Here is a 15,819-nt window from a genome sequence, read left to right as displayed (position 1 = left end):
GGGCCGTGCCAGAGGTGTTGAGGTGCGAGGACAGCTCGCCCTTGTGCTGGTGGCCAGGCATGGCTGTTGGCAACACCATGTGGCTGTGGCCACCGCATTCCCCTCTAAATCGGTGCCACCAGTGTTCCCAGGTGTGGGGCCGCTTCTGGGACCGTCCTTGGCAACCCGCACCATGTCCAGAGAGACACCAAAGAGCCGATGGGCCTCTTGGAGAAGCACCTCCTCAGACACTTCAGCATCATCCGTGGGACCCTCAGGGGCTTGTTTGTGGGGAGCAGCAGAGGGGCCCGGGGGGATGTTCCTGCCTGTCGAGGGTTAGGATTGCGGGGTGACAATCAAACCCTGGCAGATGTGTTGTCAACCTCCTCTCCCCCCGCCCTCCCCCTTTGCCCCTCCCTCTCCCCCTTCCCACTCAGGACAGGCGATCGGGAGGGAAAGAAGGACAGAGAGAAGAGAGTTGGAAAAGTTCAAGATGTTTTACTGATGCTACTGATGAGAACAGAGAAAATAATACAAAATATACAAAACCAATCTTGAAAATCCCAGCAACTGCAGAGCCAGCACCCAAAGTCCTGGACTGGACTCTGCAGCAACCGGAGCTGGATTCAGTCTCTCACTGGCCTCAGTTCGCAGGGACGACCAGCAAGGTCCTCTCCTAATGTCAGCCATGAGGAAAAGGGAAAAAAAAGGAAAAGGGACAAGATCCTCGTGATCTCCCACTTTTATATGAAGTATTCACGTGAATGGGATGTTATACTCCGTTGGTCAGTTTCTTGGTCACCGGTTTCTCGTTGCCCCTCTCGCGAGTTGTCCATCCATGCTTATCAATAACCTCACATTCCATTGCTGTGTTTACCAAACCATGTGTCGGGTTCTCCAGGAAAATGCAGCTGATACGAAGCTTGAGCTGACAGGCAAATTCACTGAAAGAGAAACTTGTTGTTAACAAACCAGGAGATTCCCCCCCTTATAATATGCCATTCACGGAATACTTAAACCTTATCAATGCAATCTATCAATACAATCTAATTAATCACTACTACTATATATATATATATATATACATATGTACATATATACACAGGAGTAATTAATCAGTGGACCATCCTTTGAAAAGTTCATTAAGTTCATTTTGTCACCACAGTCTCCCAGGGCAGGGAAAATGGTCCAAGTGCATCTCATGGCCCCTGTTGGTGGGTTAAGGACACCAACTTCCAAGAAGGTGTCGGGCGCCACTCGAAGAAGCCAGCGCTGGTTTCATCACCATTGTCTTGATCTGAAAGACACTTATTAAACATTGTTAGTGCGGCGATTCACATCGTACAGTTCAGCATTGCATATTTTCACCTAAAATCCAATCCCCTTGAGGTGCACACCGAACTTCTCCATCCTTGAGTGTCACCCACCAGGTGCTGCCAGGTCCCTGGGCAAAACAACCCCCCGAAAGGGCCTGCCTGTGCCTGAGGCAGGAGGAACCCAGACTGCCTTTCCTGACACGTCACGAAACCTCGCACCCCCAAATCCTGAGCCCCAGTCCTATGCACCCCACACTCTGCAACCTTAAATTTCCCCCCAAGCCCCTGCACCCCAAACGCTGCACTCTTAGACCTGACTTCTAAACCCTGCACCCCCAAACAGTGCACCCCCAAATCCTGCACCCCTAATCCTCCACCCTTTTAACACTGCACCCCCAAAACCTGAACCACCAAATCTTTCACCCCCAAAACCTCCCTCCTCCAAACCCTGCACTTCAAAATGCTGCACCCCCAAATCCTTCTCCCCAACACCCTGCACCCCCAGATCCTGACCCCAAAACCCTGCACCCCAAATCCTGTACCCCAAAGCCCTGCACTCTCAAATCATACATGCCCAGAACGTGCACCCTAAACTGTGCACCCCAAAATCCTAAACCCCTTAACGTGCACCCCCAAATCCTCCAGACCCATGTGCCGAACCCAGCACCCCAAAATCTGCCCCCCAAAACCTACATCCCCAAATCCTGCACCCCCAGGTCCTGAACAGCCAAAATCTGCACCCCCAATTCTGCCTCCCCAAGACCTGCACCCCCAATTCTGCCTCCCCAAGACCTTCACCCCCAGTCCCTGCTCCACTAAATCCTACACCCCAAACCCTGCACCCCCAACCTCCTGTACCCCAAATCCTGCCCCCACAAGTTGCACCCCAAAACCCTGCTACCTCACATCTTGTACCCGAGATCCTTCCCCCAACACCCTGCAATCCCAGACCCTGCACCCCCAATTCTGGCGCTAAACCCTGCACCCCCAGAACCCTGCACCACTGAACCTTGCACCCTGAAACCCTGCTCCCCCAATCCCCCCCCCCAAAACTCTGCACCCCAAAACCCTATACCCAAAACCCTGCACCCCACAAGTTGCACCCCATATCCCTGCACCCCCAAATCCCTGCACCCCCAAATCCTCCAACCCTCAGGTCCTGCACCCCCAGGTGCTGAACACCTGAACCCCTCACCCCAGACCCCTCACCCCAAAGCCCTGCACCCCAAATCCTGCCTCTAAACGCTGACCTACAAGGTTCTGTACCCCAACAGCCTGCTCACCCAGATCCTGCACCCCAGAACCCTGCACCCCCATATTCTGATCCCTACAGCCTGCACCCCTAGCTCCTGCACCCCCAAAACCTGTACCCCTAAATCCTGCACCCTTCAACCCTGCAGCCCACAACGCTGCACCCCCAACCTCTGCAGCCCCAGTTCCTTAACGCGTGAAACCTGCACCCCCAAGTCCTGCACCTCAAAACCTTACACCCGGAATCCTGCCCCCCAAACCATGCACCCCAAAATCAAGGCCCCTCAAACTTGCACTCAAAAGTCCACACCAAAAAACCCTCCCCCCTCAGTTTCTAAAGACGTGGAACCTGCACCCCCAAATCCCGCACCCCAAAACCCTGCACCCCAGTACCCCAGACCACCAAATCTTGCACCTCCAAATCCTGCCCCCTTTAGCCCTGCACTTCAAACCCTGCACCCCAAATCCTGCAACCAACCCTGTACCCCCAAATCCTGCAACCAGCTCTTGTACCCCTAAATCCTTGACCTCCACATCCCGAATCTCCAAACGCAGCAACCCCAAAACCCTACACCCCCAATCCCTGCACCCCCAAATCATTGTCCTTCAAATCCCACACCCAAAGCTCGTACAGCCCAAGATCTTGCACCCCCCCACACTGCACCCCAAATCCTGCACCCCTAAATCCTCCAGCCCCATGTCCCACACCCACAAACCCTGCACCCTCCAGTCTTGCACCCTAATTCTGCCTCCCCAAGACCTGCACCCCCAAACCCTGCACCACTAAACCCTGCACCCCCAAACGCTGTACCCCAAATCCTGACCCCCACAAGTTGCACCCTAAAATCCTGCACCCCAAATCCTGTCCTACCCAACCCTTCACCCCAAACCCCTTCACCCCAAGATCCTGCTGCCCTAAACCCTGCACCCCAAAATCATCCCTCCCAACCCTGCCCCCCAAACCCTGTCCCCCTAAAGCCTGACCCCGAAACCCTGCTCCCCAAAACCCTGCTACCCCCAATCTTGCACCCCCAGATCCTGCTGCTCCAAACCCTGCACCCCCAAATCCTCCAGCCCCACGTACCGATCTCCCAAACCCTGCACCCCACAACCCTGCACCCCACAACCCCTTCACCCCCAAATCCTGCACCCCCAGCCCTACCCAATAAAATTTCCACCCCCAAATCCTGCCCTACCAAGCCCTCCACCCCAAACCCCTGCACCCCAAGATCCTGCTCTCCTATACCCTGCACCCCCATATCCTCCTTCCCCAAACCCTGCACCCCAAAACACTGCACTCCAAACCACTGCACCCCTAAATCCTGCAACCCCAAATCCTGGCCCCCAAACCCGGCACCCCAAACTCCTGCACCCAAAGATCCTACTGCCCTAAACCCTGAACCCCCAAATCCTGCACCCCTGGAACCTGCAACCCCAGACTCTGCAGCCACAAATCAGGCCCCGCAAAATCCTTGCACCCCCAAATCCTGCACCACCTAATCCTCCAACCCCCTAACACAACCCCCTAAACCCTTCTCCCCAGGGTCCATTGTGACACCCTGGGGATCCCCCTTGTCCCCAGGGCCCATTGTGACACCATGGGGGACCCCCTTCTCACTGAGGACCCATTGTGACACCATGGGGACCTCCCCTTGTCCCCAGGGCCCATTGTGGCACCATGGGGACTCCCCTTTGTCCCCAGGGCCCATTGTGACATCCTGGGGACTCCCCTTTGTCCCCAGGGCCAATTGTGACATCCCAGGACCCCCCTTTGTCCCCAGGGCCCATTGTGACAGGGTGGAGATCCCCCTTGTCCCCAGGCCTGTTGTGATGTCCCAGGACTCCCCATTGTCCCCAGGGCCCATTGTGACACCTTGGAGACCCCCCTTGTCGCTGGGGACCCATTGTGACACCATGGGGACCACCCCTTGTCCTAAGGGCCCATTGTGACATCCTGGGGACCCCCTTGTCCCCAGGGCCCATAGTGAAGTCCCAGGACCCCCTTTGTCCCCAGGGCCCATTGTGACATCCTGGAAACCCCCTTTGTCCCCAGGGCCCATTGTGACATCCTCGGGACGCCCCTGGTCCCCAGAGCCCGTTGTGACATCCTGGGGAGCCCCCTCTGTCCCCTGGGCCCATTGTGACACCGTGGGGACCCCCTTTGTCCCCAGGGCCCATTGTGACATTTAGGGACCTCCCAGTTGTGCCCAGGGCTCATTGTGACATCCCAAGACCCCCCATTGTCCCCAGGGCCCATTGTGACGTCCCAGGACCCCCCGTCATCCCCAGGGCCCATTGTGAAATCCTGGGGACCTCCTTTGTCCCCAGGGCCCATTGTGACGTCCCAGGACCCCCCTTTGTCCCCAGGGCCCATTGTGACAGGGTGGGGACCCCCTTTGTCCCTAGGGGCCATTGTGACGTCCCAGGATCCCCCTTTGTCCCCAGGGCCCATTGTGACATCTCAGGACACCCCAATTGTCCCCAGGGCCCACTGTGGCATCCTGGGTACCCCTTTTATCTCTGGGGCCCATTGTGACATCCTGGGGACTCCCCTTGTCACTGGTGACCCATTGTGACACCATGGGGACCACCCCTTTGTCCCCAGAGCCCATTGTGACATCCTGGTGAGCCCCCTTTGTCCCCAGGGCCCATTGTGACATCCCAGGACCCCCCTTTGTCACCAGGGCCCATTGTGACGTCCCAGGACCCCTCTTTGTCCCCAGGGCCCATTGTGACATCGCCGGACCCCCCATTGTCCCCAGAGCCCATTGTGACATCCTTGGGACCCCCATTGTCCCCAGGGCCCATTGTGACATTCAGGGGACAGCCTTTTTCCCAAGGACCCATTGTGACACCATCGGGACCCCCGTTGTCCCCAGGGCCAATTGTGACACCATGGGGACCCTCCTCGTCACTGCGGACCCATTGTATACACCATGGGGACCCCTCTTTGTCCCCAGGGCCCATTGTGACATCCTGGGGACCCCCCTTGTCACTGGTGACCCATTGTGACACCATGGGGACCCCCGTTTGTCCCCAGGGCTCATTGTGACATCCCAGGACCTCCCATTGTCCCCAGGGCCCATTGTGACATCATGGGGACCGCCTTGTCCCTCTGGCCCGTTGTGGCACCGTGGGGACCTCCTTTGTCCCCAGGGCCCGTTGTGACACCATGGGGACCCCTTTTGTCACTGTGGCCCAATGTGACATCCCAGGACTCCACTTTGTACCCAAGGCCCATTGTGACACCGTGGGGACCCCCCTTGTCCCCAGAGCCCATTGTGACATCCTGGGGACCCCCCTTGTCTCCAGGGCCCACCGTGGCACCGTGGGGACCACCCTTGTCACTGGGACCCATTGTAACACTATGGGGACCCCCCCTTGTCCCCAGAGCCCATTGTGACATCCTGGTGACCCCCTTGTTCCCCAGGGCCCACTGTGATGTCCCAGGACCCCCCCTTGTCCCCAGAGCCCATTGTGACATCCTGGGGATGCCCTTTTTCCCCAGGACCCATTGTGGCACCATTGGGACCCCCTTTGTCACTGGGGCCCATTGTGACTTCCCAGGACCTCACTTTGTCCCCAGGGCCCATTGTGACATCCTCGGGACCCCCCTTTGTCCCCAGGGCCCACTGTGACACCGTGGGTACCCTGCTTGTCCCCAGGGCTCATTGTGACATCCTGGGGACCCCCCGTTGTCCCAGGTCCCATTGTGACATCCCAGGACCCCCCTTTGTCCCCAGGGCTCATTGTGACTTCCTGGGGACCCCCTTTGTCCCCAGGGCCCATTTTGGCACCATAGGGACGCCCTTTGTCACTGGGGCCCATTGTGACATCCCAGGACACCCCTTGTCTCCAGGGCCCATTGTGATATTCAGGGAACTGCTATTTGTCCCCAGGGTCCATTGTGACATCCCAGGACACCCCCTTGTCCCCAGGGCCCTTTGGGACATTCAGGGGACCCCTCTTTGTCCCCAGGGCCCGTTGTTGCATCCTGGGGTCCCCCCTTGTCCCCAGGGCCCATTTTGACATTCAGGAGAGCCCTCTTTGTCCCCAGGGCCTGTTGTGACATCCTGGGGACCCCCTTTGTCACTGGGGCCCATTGTGACATCCCAGGACCCCCCTTTGTCTGCAGGTCCCATTGTGACATTCAGGGGACCCCACTTTGTCCCCAGGGCCCACTGTGACGTCCTAGGACCTCCCTTTGTCCCCAGGGCCCATTGTGACACCGTGGGGACCCCCTGTTTTCCCCAGGGCCCATTGTGACATCTGGTGGACCCCCTTGTCCCCAGGGCCCATCGTGGAACCGTGGGGACCCTCCTTGTCACTAGGGCCCATTGTGACACCGTGCGGACCACCCCTTTCTCCCCAGTGCCCATTGTGACATCCTGGGGACCCCACTTGTCCCCAGAGCCCATTATCACATCCTTGGGACCCCTGTGTCCCCAGGGCCCATTGTGACGTCCCAGGACCCCCCATTGTCCCCAGGGTGCATTGTGACACCGTGGGGACCCCCTCTGTCCCCAGAGCCCATTGTGACATCCTGGGGAGCCCCCTTTGTCCCCAGGGCCCGTTGTGACATTTCTGGACCCCCCACTGTCTCCAGGGCCCATTGTGAACATCCTGGGGACCCCTCTTTGTCCCCAGGGCCCATTGTGACATCCTGGGCTGCCCCGTATGTCACCAGGGCCCATTCTGACACCGTGTGGACCCCCTGTTGTCCTCAGGGCCCATTGTGACATCCCAGGACCCCCAATTGTCCCCAGGGCCCATTGTGACACCATGGGGAACCCTCTTGTCACTGGGGACGCATTGTGACACAATGGGGACCCCACCTTTGTCTCAAGTGCCCATTGTGACATCCTGGGGACCCCCTTTATCCCCAGGACCCATTGTGACGTCCCAGGACCCCATTTGTCCCCAGGGCCCATTGTGACATCCCAGGGCCCCACTTTGTCCCCAGGGCCCATTGTTACAGGGTGGGACCCCCCTTGTCCCCAGGGCCCATTGTGACATCCTGGTGACTCCCTTTGTCCCCAGGGCCCATTGTGGCACCATGGGGACCCTCTTTGTCACTGGGGCCCATTGTGACATCCCAGGACCCCACTTTGTCTTAGAAGGTCACTGATCGGACTACTGGTACATCCTGACTCTGCTTTCTCAATAAACATTGAAGAACACCTGGGGTTTGTTTGCTCCAAGGGAAAACTTCCCTGCCACGGTTCCTGGTTCCCGGTCCTGTTTCCCGGTCCGGTTTGGCTTCGCTATCAGAACAGCTGCTGCCTCCACAGCCGCGCTCGAAGTCCCCGTTGTGACACCGGGATGGCGGGAGAAGGGGGGTGGCGGGGGCGGCAGCGGCGGCGATTGGGGGGGGGCAGTCGGGGCTGGGCGGACAAGCGGCGGCTGCTGCGGCTCCTCAGGCAGCGACAGCAGCAGCGATCGGGGGGACGTGGGGGGCGGACAAGCGGCGGCTGCTGCGGCTCCTCAGGCAGCGACAGCAGCAGCGATCGGGGGGACGTGGGGGGCGGAAAAGCGGCGGCTGCTGCGGCTCCTCAGGCAGCGACAGCAGCAGCGATCGGGGGGACGTGGGGGGCGGACAAGCGGCGGCTGCTGCGGCTCCTCAGGCAGCGACAGCAGCAGCGATCGGGGGGACGTGGGGGGCGGACAAGCGGCGGCTGCTGCGGCTCCTCAGGCAGCGACAGCAGCAGCGATCGGGGGGACGTGGGGGGCGGACAAGCGGCGGCTGCTGCGGCTCCTCAGGCAGCGACAGCAGCAGCGATCGGGGGGACGTGGGGGGCGGACAAGCGGCGGCTGCTGCGGCTCCTCAGGCAGCGACAGCAGCAGCGATCGGGGGGACGTGGGGGGCGGACAAGCGGCGGCTGCTGCGGCTCCTCAGGCAGCGACAGCAGCAGCGATCGGGGGGACGTGGGGGGCGGACAAGCGGCGGCTCCTCCGGCCGCGGCCAGGACGTGGCTTCGCCGGCACCGGGGCCCGAGACCGCGCGCTGTGGGGCTGCGGGGCGGGTGTGGGGCCGGGGGGCTCCGGGGGTCCCGCAGCGGCCGCTGTGGGGCGGGATGGGGCGGCTGTGGAATTACCTGTGGGGCACTCATGGGGCTGCTGTAGGGGTCTTAAGAGGCATGTCTGGAGCACTTATGGGGCGACTATGGGGCAGGTGCTGGGCTGCTACAGCGGGACCCGTGGGGCACCCAGGTATGTGCACCCAGCACCGCGTGCACGCACACGCAGCTACACACTGATGTGTAAGCAAACACGTGGCCACACACACGCACACTTCCACAAGCGTGCCCAGTCCCATCTATTGACAGAAAGGCGTACGTGAAATGTACTGACATGCTTGAGGGTAAACACGTGCGTGGATGTTTGGCACACTGCACACACGCACACGTCTGAACGATGATGCTCCAGCTTTAGCATAAATGGAGCTGACATCAAGGCACTCACATGTGGACAGACCAACGTTTATAGGCACTAAGGCTTTCGCGCACAGGTTCGTCCAAGAACAGGCACATACCTGCAGGCACCTCCGAATGTGTGTTCTGTGCATTCTCTTAAGGGACGCTAGATGGCAGCAAAGACCATGAAATTATTAACCTCAGTCTAACCCTAGGTTTATGACATTTTTTCTTACTATAGATGCGTTTGATGCTAAAAATTCCCCCAAATTGTAATGAATATGCGATAATTGTGTGAATACAAGCATCGCAAGAGCATCCAGTTTTTGGAGCACTTATGGAACATGATAAAGCCAGGCAGAGCCTGACAAAGCGCGACAGAGCCCAACAGGGCTTGACAGAGCCTGATAGAACTCAACAGGGGCCGACAAATCCCGACAGCGCCTGACAGCGAACAGTGGAGTCTGGCAGGGCCTGACAGAGGCTGTCACAGCACGACAGAGCCAGAGGAGCCTGACAGAGCCCAGCAAACCCGACAGGAATAGACAAGGCCTGGGTGCACAGACCTGGGTGCGTGTGGAAAGGTTTCTGCCTGTTTTCCAGCGAGGAATGGTGTGTGTGCACGTGGACAAACAGAAGGCGAAGCAGCTCGGTTCCAACACTGAAGAAGGCTGCACAGTCACGTAGACACGGGGGCTGCTCCGCTCCTGCTCTCCTGCTCTCTTGCAGGACACAGAGGCCTCAGAGCCCTGTTCAGTTCAGTTCAGTTCCATACAATGTTCACTGACTGCAAGAAAATCCCTCAAATCCCCCACAATGTGGGGCTCAAAAGGGAGTCCCCCTGAAAAGAGGGGGTCACAGTCCAAAAATGCCTGAAAATTCCTGGGGGAGGATAAAACTTATTAAACCCTGTAAATATGAGCGTGAGAATTTCAAACAGAGAGAAGTCTGTCGTTTGTATTTATATATTGCAGAATGGTATTCATGTAGATATAAAATGATTTTAAAATAAAACCCCTTTTCTACTCTGTTATATAAAGGACTTTAGAATGTAAAAAATTTCTGTTGATGGTTTTAAGAATACAAACATCTTATCTATTTGTAGATTAAAAAGTGAAGGACTTGAAAAAGAAAAAAATATCTAGATAGGAACTTAAAATAGAAAAAAGTGTGAGTAGGCAGAGCTCTGTATAATTACTACGTGTTACATAGTCTAAATAGGTAATAAATATCATCTATATATATCCACTCATACCCGTATACATACCTTTAATTTATTAATAAATGTAAATCGATATCCCAGTCTAAATATATATAATTGTAAATATGTCAAAATCTGTAAATTTGAAAAGATACCTGAGTGTTAAAATGGAAGTTTAAATGTATTTAAGTGTAAATAGACACTGGATCAGAGCGCAGCGCGGGACAAACGGGGACGGGTGATGATAGGCGGAGAGAATGGAAATTGACGTGCTTAGCTGGCCAATCAGATTGCGGAGAGGGAAGAGAAGGGGCGGGCCGCGGGGGAAGGGTTGTCTCGAGGGCTTCCCAACGCGCATGCGCAGAAATGGGCGCTGCGAGGTGCACGGGGCGCTCTCGGCGGCCACGTGCGCGCACCGTTGGAGCCCGGAGCGGACTCGCTGCGCCGCTGTTTCTGCGAGGCCCCGGGGAGTGCCCGGCCCGGCCCCGCCCGGCCCGCTCCGCTCCGTCTCAGAGCCGCCTGGAGAGCCGGGTCGGGCAGCCCCTTCTCGGCTCCACCTCTTCCCGAGCTAAGCCACGCCCCCTTGGGGCCGTGCCATGTTGACCGCACCCTCTCCCTACCCCAAGAGGCTCCTCCCATGGGGGCGTGCCCCAGAGAATGCCCGCCCCCAGACCACCTCCCATGGGGCGTGACACAGAGGCTCCGCCCCCCCGAGGGGCTCCCCGTGGGCGTGCCCTCTCAGTACCCGCCCCTCGGCACTGACCCCACCCCATGTAGGCGGGGCCACACACAGCTGCCCCCTCCCATCTGTGACCCATAACCAACCCCATAGCAGCCCTATGGCTGCCCCACAGGTCCCGCTGTAGCAGCCCAGCACCTGCCCCATAGTCGCCCCATAAGTGCTCAGACATGCCTCTTAAGAGCCCCTACAGCAGCCCCATGAGTGCCCCACAGGTAATTCCACAGCCGCCCCATCCCGCCCCACAGCGGCCGCTGCGGGACCCCCGGAGACCCCCGGCCCCACACCCGCCCCGCAGCCCCACAGCGCGCGGTCTCGGGCCCCGGTGCCGGCGAAGCCACGTCCTGGCCGCGGCCGGAGGAGCCGCCGCTTGTCCGCCCCCCACGTCCCCCCGATCGCTGCTGCTGTCGCTGCCTGAGGAGCCGCAGCAGCCGCCGCTTGTCCGCCCCCCACGTCCCCCGATCGCTGCTGCTGTCGCTGCCTGAGGAGCCGCAGCAGCCGCCGCTTGTCCGCCCCCCACGTCCCCCCGATCGCTGCTGCTGTCGCTGCCTGAGGAGCCGCAGCAGCCGCCGCTTGTCCGCCCCCCCACGTCCCCCCGATCGCTGCTGCTGTCGCTGCCTGAGGAGCCGCAGCAGCCGCCGCTTGTCCGCCCCCCACGTCCCCCCGATCGCTGCTGCTGTCGCTGCCTGAGGAGCCGCAGCAGCCGCCGCTTGTCCGCCCAGCCCCGACTGCCCCCCCCCAATCGCCGCCGCTGCCGCCCCCGCCACCCCCCTTCTCCCGCCATCCCGGTGTCACAACGGGGACTTCGAGCGCGGCTGTGGAGGCAGCAGCTGTTCTGATAGCGAAGCCAAACCGGACCGGGAAACAGGACCGGGAACCAGGAACCGTGGCAGGGAAGTTTTCCCTTGGAGCAAACAAACCCCAGGTGTTCTTCAATGTTTATTGAGAAAGCAGAGTCAGGATGTACCAGTAGTCCGATCAGTGACCTTCTAAGACAAAGTGGGGTCCTGGGATGTCACAATGGGCCCCAGTGACAAAGAGGGTCCCCATGGTGCCACAATGGGCCCTGGGGACAAAGGGAGTCACCAGGATGTCACAATGGGCCCTGGGGACAAACGGGGGGCCCAGGATGTCATAATGGGCCCAGGGGACAAAGAGGAGTCCCCAGGATGTCACATTAGGCCCTGGGGGAAAGAGGGGTCCCCAGGATGTCACAATGGCCTCTGGGGACTATGAGGGGTCCTGGGACGTCACAATGAGTCCTGGGGATAAAGGGGGTCCCCAGGATGTCACAATGGGCACCTGAGACAAAGGGGGGGTCCCCATTGTGTCACAATGCATCACCAGTGACAAGGGGGTTCCCCATGGTGTCACAATGGGCCTTGGGGACAAAGGGGGTCCCCAGGATGTCACAATGGGCCCTGGGGAGAAAGAGGGGGTCCCCATGGTGTCACAATGGGTCCCGAGTGATAAGGGGGGTCCCCACGGTGCCACAATGGGCCAGAGGGACGAGGCGGTCCCCATGATGTCACAATGGGCCCTGGGGACAATGAGGTGTGCTCAGGATGTCACAATGGGCCCTGAGGATAAGGGGGGGTCCCCATGCTGTCACAATGGGTTACCAGTGACAAGGGGGGTCCACATGGTGTCACGATGGGCCCTGGGGACAAAGGTGGGTCCCCATGGTGTCACAATGGACCCTGGGGACAAACGGGGGTCCCTATGGTGTCACAATGGGTCCCCAGTGACAAGTGGGGTCCTGAGATGTCACAATGGGTCCTTGGGACAAAGGGGGGTCCCCAGGATGTCACAATGGGCCCTGGGGACAGTGGGGGTCCCCATGGTGTATACAATGGGTCCCCAGTGACAAAGAGGGTCCCCAGGATGTCACAATGGGCCCTGGGGACAACGGGGGTCCTGGGACTTCACAATGGGCCCTGCGTACAAGGGCGGGTCCCCAGGAGGTCACAATGGGCTCTGGGGAGAAAGGGGTGGTCCCCATGGTGTCACAATGGGCCCAAGTGACAAGGAGGGTCCCCATGGTTCCACGATGGGCCCTGCGGACAACGGGGTCCACCGGATGTCACAATGGGCCCTGGGGACAAAGTGGGGTCCCCTGACTGTCACAATGGGAGCTGGGGACAAAGGGGGTCCTGGGATGTCACAATGGGCCCCAGTGACAAAGGGGGTCCCCATGGTGTCACAATGGGCCATGGGGACAAAGGGGGGTCCTCGGATGCCACAATGGGCCCTCGGGACAACTGGGGGGTCCTGAGATGTCGCAATGGGCCCTGGGGACAATGGGGGGTCCCCACGGTGCCACAATGGGTCCCCAGTGACAAGGGGAGTCCCCAGGATGTCACAATGGGCCCTGGGGATAAAGGGGATCCCCAGGATGCCACAATGGGCCCTAGGGAAAAAGGCTGTCCCCTGAATGTCACAATGGGCCCTGGGGACAATGGGGGTCCCCAGGATGTCACAATGGGCCTTCAGTATAAAGTGGGGTCCTGGGATGTCACAATGGGCCCTGGGGATCAAGGATGGTGCCCAGGATGTCACAATGGGCTCTGGGGACAATGGGGGGTCCTGGAATGTCACAATGGGCCCTAGGGACAAAGGTTGGTCCCCAGGTTGTCACAATGGGTCCTGGGGACAACTGGGGGTCCCCAGGATGTCACAATGGGCCCTGGGGATGACGGGGGGTCCTGGGACGTCACAATGGGCCCTGGGGACAATGGGGCGTCCTGATATGTTACAATGAGCCCTGGGCACAACTGGGGGGTCCTTAGATGGGGGGTCCTTATGTGGGGGGTGATGGTTAAAGTGTAAGTATGGAGAAGCTTGGCAGATTGATTATATTACACTTCCACAAACACGCCAAGGTAAGCGTTATGTACTTACAATGGTGGAAGCAACCACTGGATGGTTGGAAACATCTGCCGTACCTCCTGCTACAGCCCGAAATACCATCTTGGGCCTTGAGAAGCAAGTCCTTTGGTGGCCGGGTACGCCAGAAAGAATTGAATCAGACAATGGTACTCATTTCAAAACCAGTATTATAGACAATTGGGCCAAAGAACATGGTATTGAGTGGGTGTATCATATTCCATATCATGCACCAGCGTCTGGGAAAATTGAAAGGTACAATGGTTTGTTAAAAACTACACTAAAGGCACTTGGTGGTGGGGCCTTTAAAAACTGGGATTCACATTTAGCAAAAGCCACTTGGTTGGTCAACACCAGGGGATCAACCAATCGAGCCGGGCCTGCCCAATCAGAAATTCTATGGACTGTGGAAGGAGATAAAGTCCCTGTAGTACACATGAAAAATATCTTAGGAAAGGCAGTCTGGGTTCCTCCTGCCTCAGGCACAGGCAAACCTATTCGTGGGATTGTTTTTGCCCAGGGACCTGGCAGCACCTGGTGGGTGATGCTTAAGGATGGAGAAGTTCGGTGTGCACCTCAAGGGGATTTGATTTTAGGTGAAAATGTGCAATGCTGAACTGTACGATGTGAATTGCCGCACTAACAATGTTTAATAAGTGTCTTTCAGATCGAGACAATGGTGATGAAACCAGCGCTGGCTTCTTCGAGTGGCGCCCGACACCTTCTTGGAAGTTGGTGTCCTTAACCCACCAACAGGGGTCATGAGATGCACTTGGACCATTTTCCCTGCCCTGGGAGACTGTGGTGACAAAATGAACTTAATGAACTTTTCAAAGGATGGTCCACTGATTAATTACTCCTGTGTATATATGTACATATGTATATATATATATATATATATAGTAGTAGTGATTAATTAGATTGTATTGATAGATTGTATTGATAAGGTTTAAGTATTCAGTGAATGTCATATGATAAGGGGTGGAATGTCCTGGTTTTGTTAAAAACAAGTTTCTCTTTTAGTGAATTTGCCTGTCAGCCAAAGCCTTCATGTCAGCTGCATTTTCCTGGAGAACCCAACACATGTTTTGGTTAAACCCAGCAAGGGAATGCAAACTTATTGACAAGCACAGATGGACATCTCGCGAGAGGGGCAACGAGAAACTGGTGATCGAGAGACTGACCAACGGTGAATAACATTCCATTCACGTGAATACTTCATATAAAAGTGGGAGATCACGAGGATCTCGCCCCTTTTCCCTTTCTCCCTTTTTTCCTCATGGCCGACATCAGGAGAGGACCTTGCTGGTCGTCCCTGCGAACGGAGGCCAGTGAGAGACTGAATCCAGCTCCGGTTGGCTGCAGAGTCTGATCCAGGACTTTGGGTGCTGGCTCTGCAGTTGCTCAGACTTACAAGATGGGTTTTGTATATTTGTATCATTTTCTCTGTTCTCATCAGTAGCATCAGTAAAACATCTTGAACTTTTCCAGCTCTCTCCCCTCTGTGCTTCTTCCCCTCCCGATCGCCTGTGCTGAGTGGGAAGGGGGGAGAGGGAGGGGCAAAAGGGGGAAGTGGGGGGCAGAGGAGGTTGACAACACATCTGCCAGGGTTTGATTGTCACCCCGCAATCCTAACCCTCGACAGGGACAAAGGGGGTCCTGGGATGTCACAATGGGCCCTGGGGACAAAGGGCGGTCGCCAGGATATCACAATGGGCTCTGGTGACAATGGGGTCCCCAGGATGTCACAATGGGCCCTGGGGACAAGTTGGGGTCCCCTGAATTTCACAATGGGCCCTGGGGACAAAGAGGGCTCCCCAGCATATCACAATGGGCCCTGAGGACAATGGGGGGTCCTGGGACGTCACAATGGGCCCTGGGGACAAGGGGGGGTCCCCAGGATGTCACAATGGGCCCAGGGGACAAAGAGCGTCCCCAGCATGTCACAATGGGCCCTGGGGACAAAGGGGGTCCCCACGGTATCAGAATGGGCCCTGGGGACAAAGGGGGGTCCCCTGAATGTCACAATGGGCC

At 57.8% G+C, this 15,819-nt stretch overlaps 1 protein-coding gene across 1 annotated transcript in view; it reads right to left on the bottom strand.

The window, feature by feature from the left end:
- LOC136115833 (E3 ubiquitin-protein ligase RBBP6-like) overlaps positions 1 to 15,819 on the bottom strand; it is a 66,694-nt gene that overhangs the window by 12,432 nt on the left and 38,443 nt on the right.

The sequence above is a fragment of the Patagioenas fasciata genome, chromosome 36, assembly GCF_037038585.1.
Source record: "Patagioenas fasciata isolate bPatFas1 chromosome 36, bPatFas1.hap1, whole genome shotgun sequence".
Lineage (NCBI taxonomy): Eukaryota > Metazoa > Chordata > Aves > Columbiformes > Columbidae > Patagioenas > Patagioenas fasciata.
The sequence above is the reverse complement of the archived record's forward strand: the minus strand, read 5'-3'. Positions and strand labels throughout refer to the sequence as shown.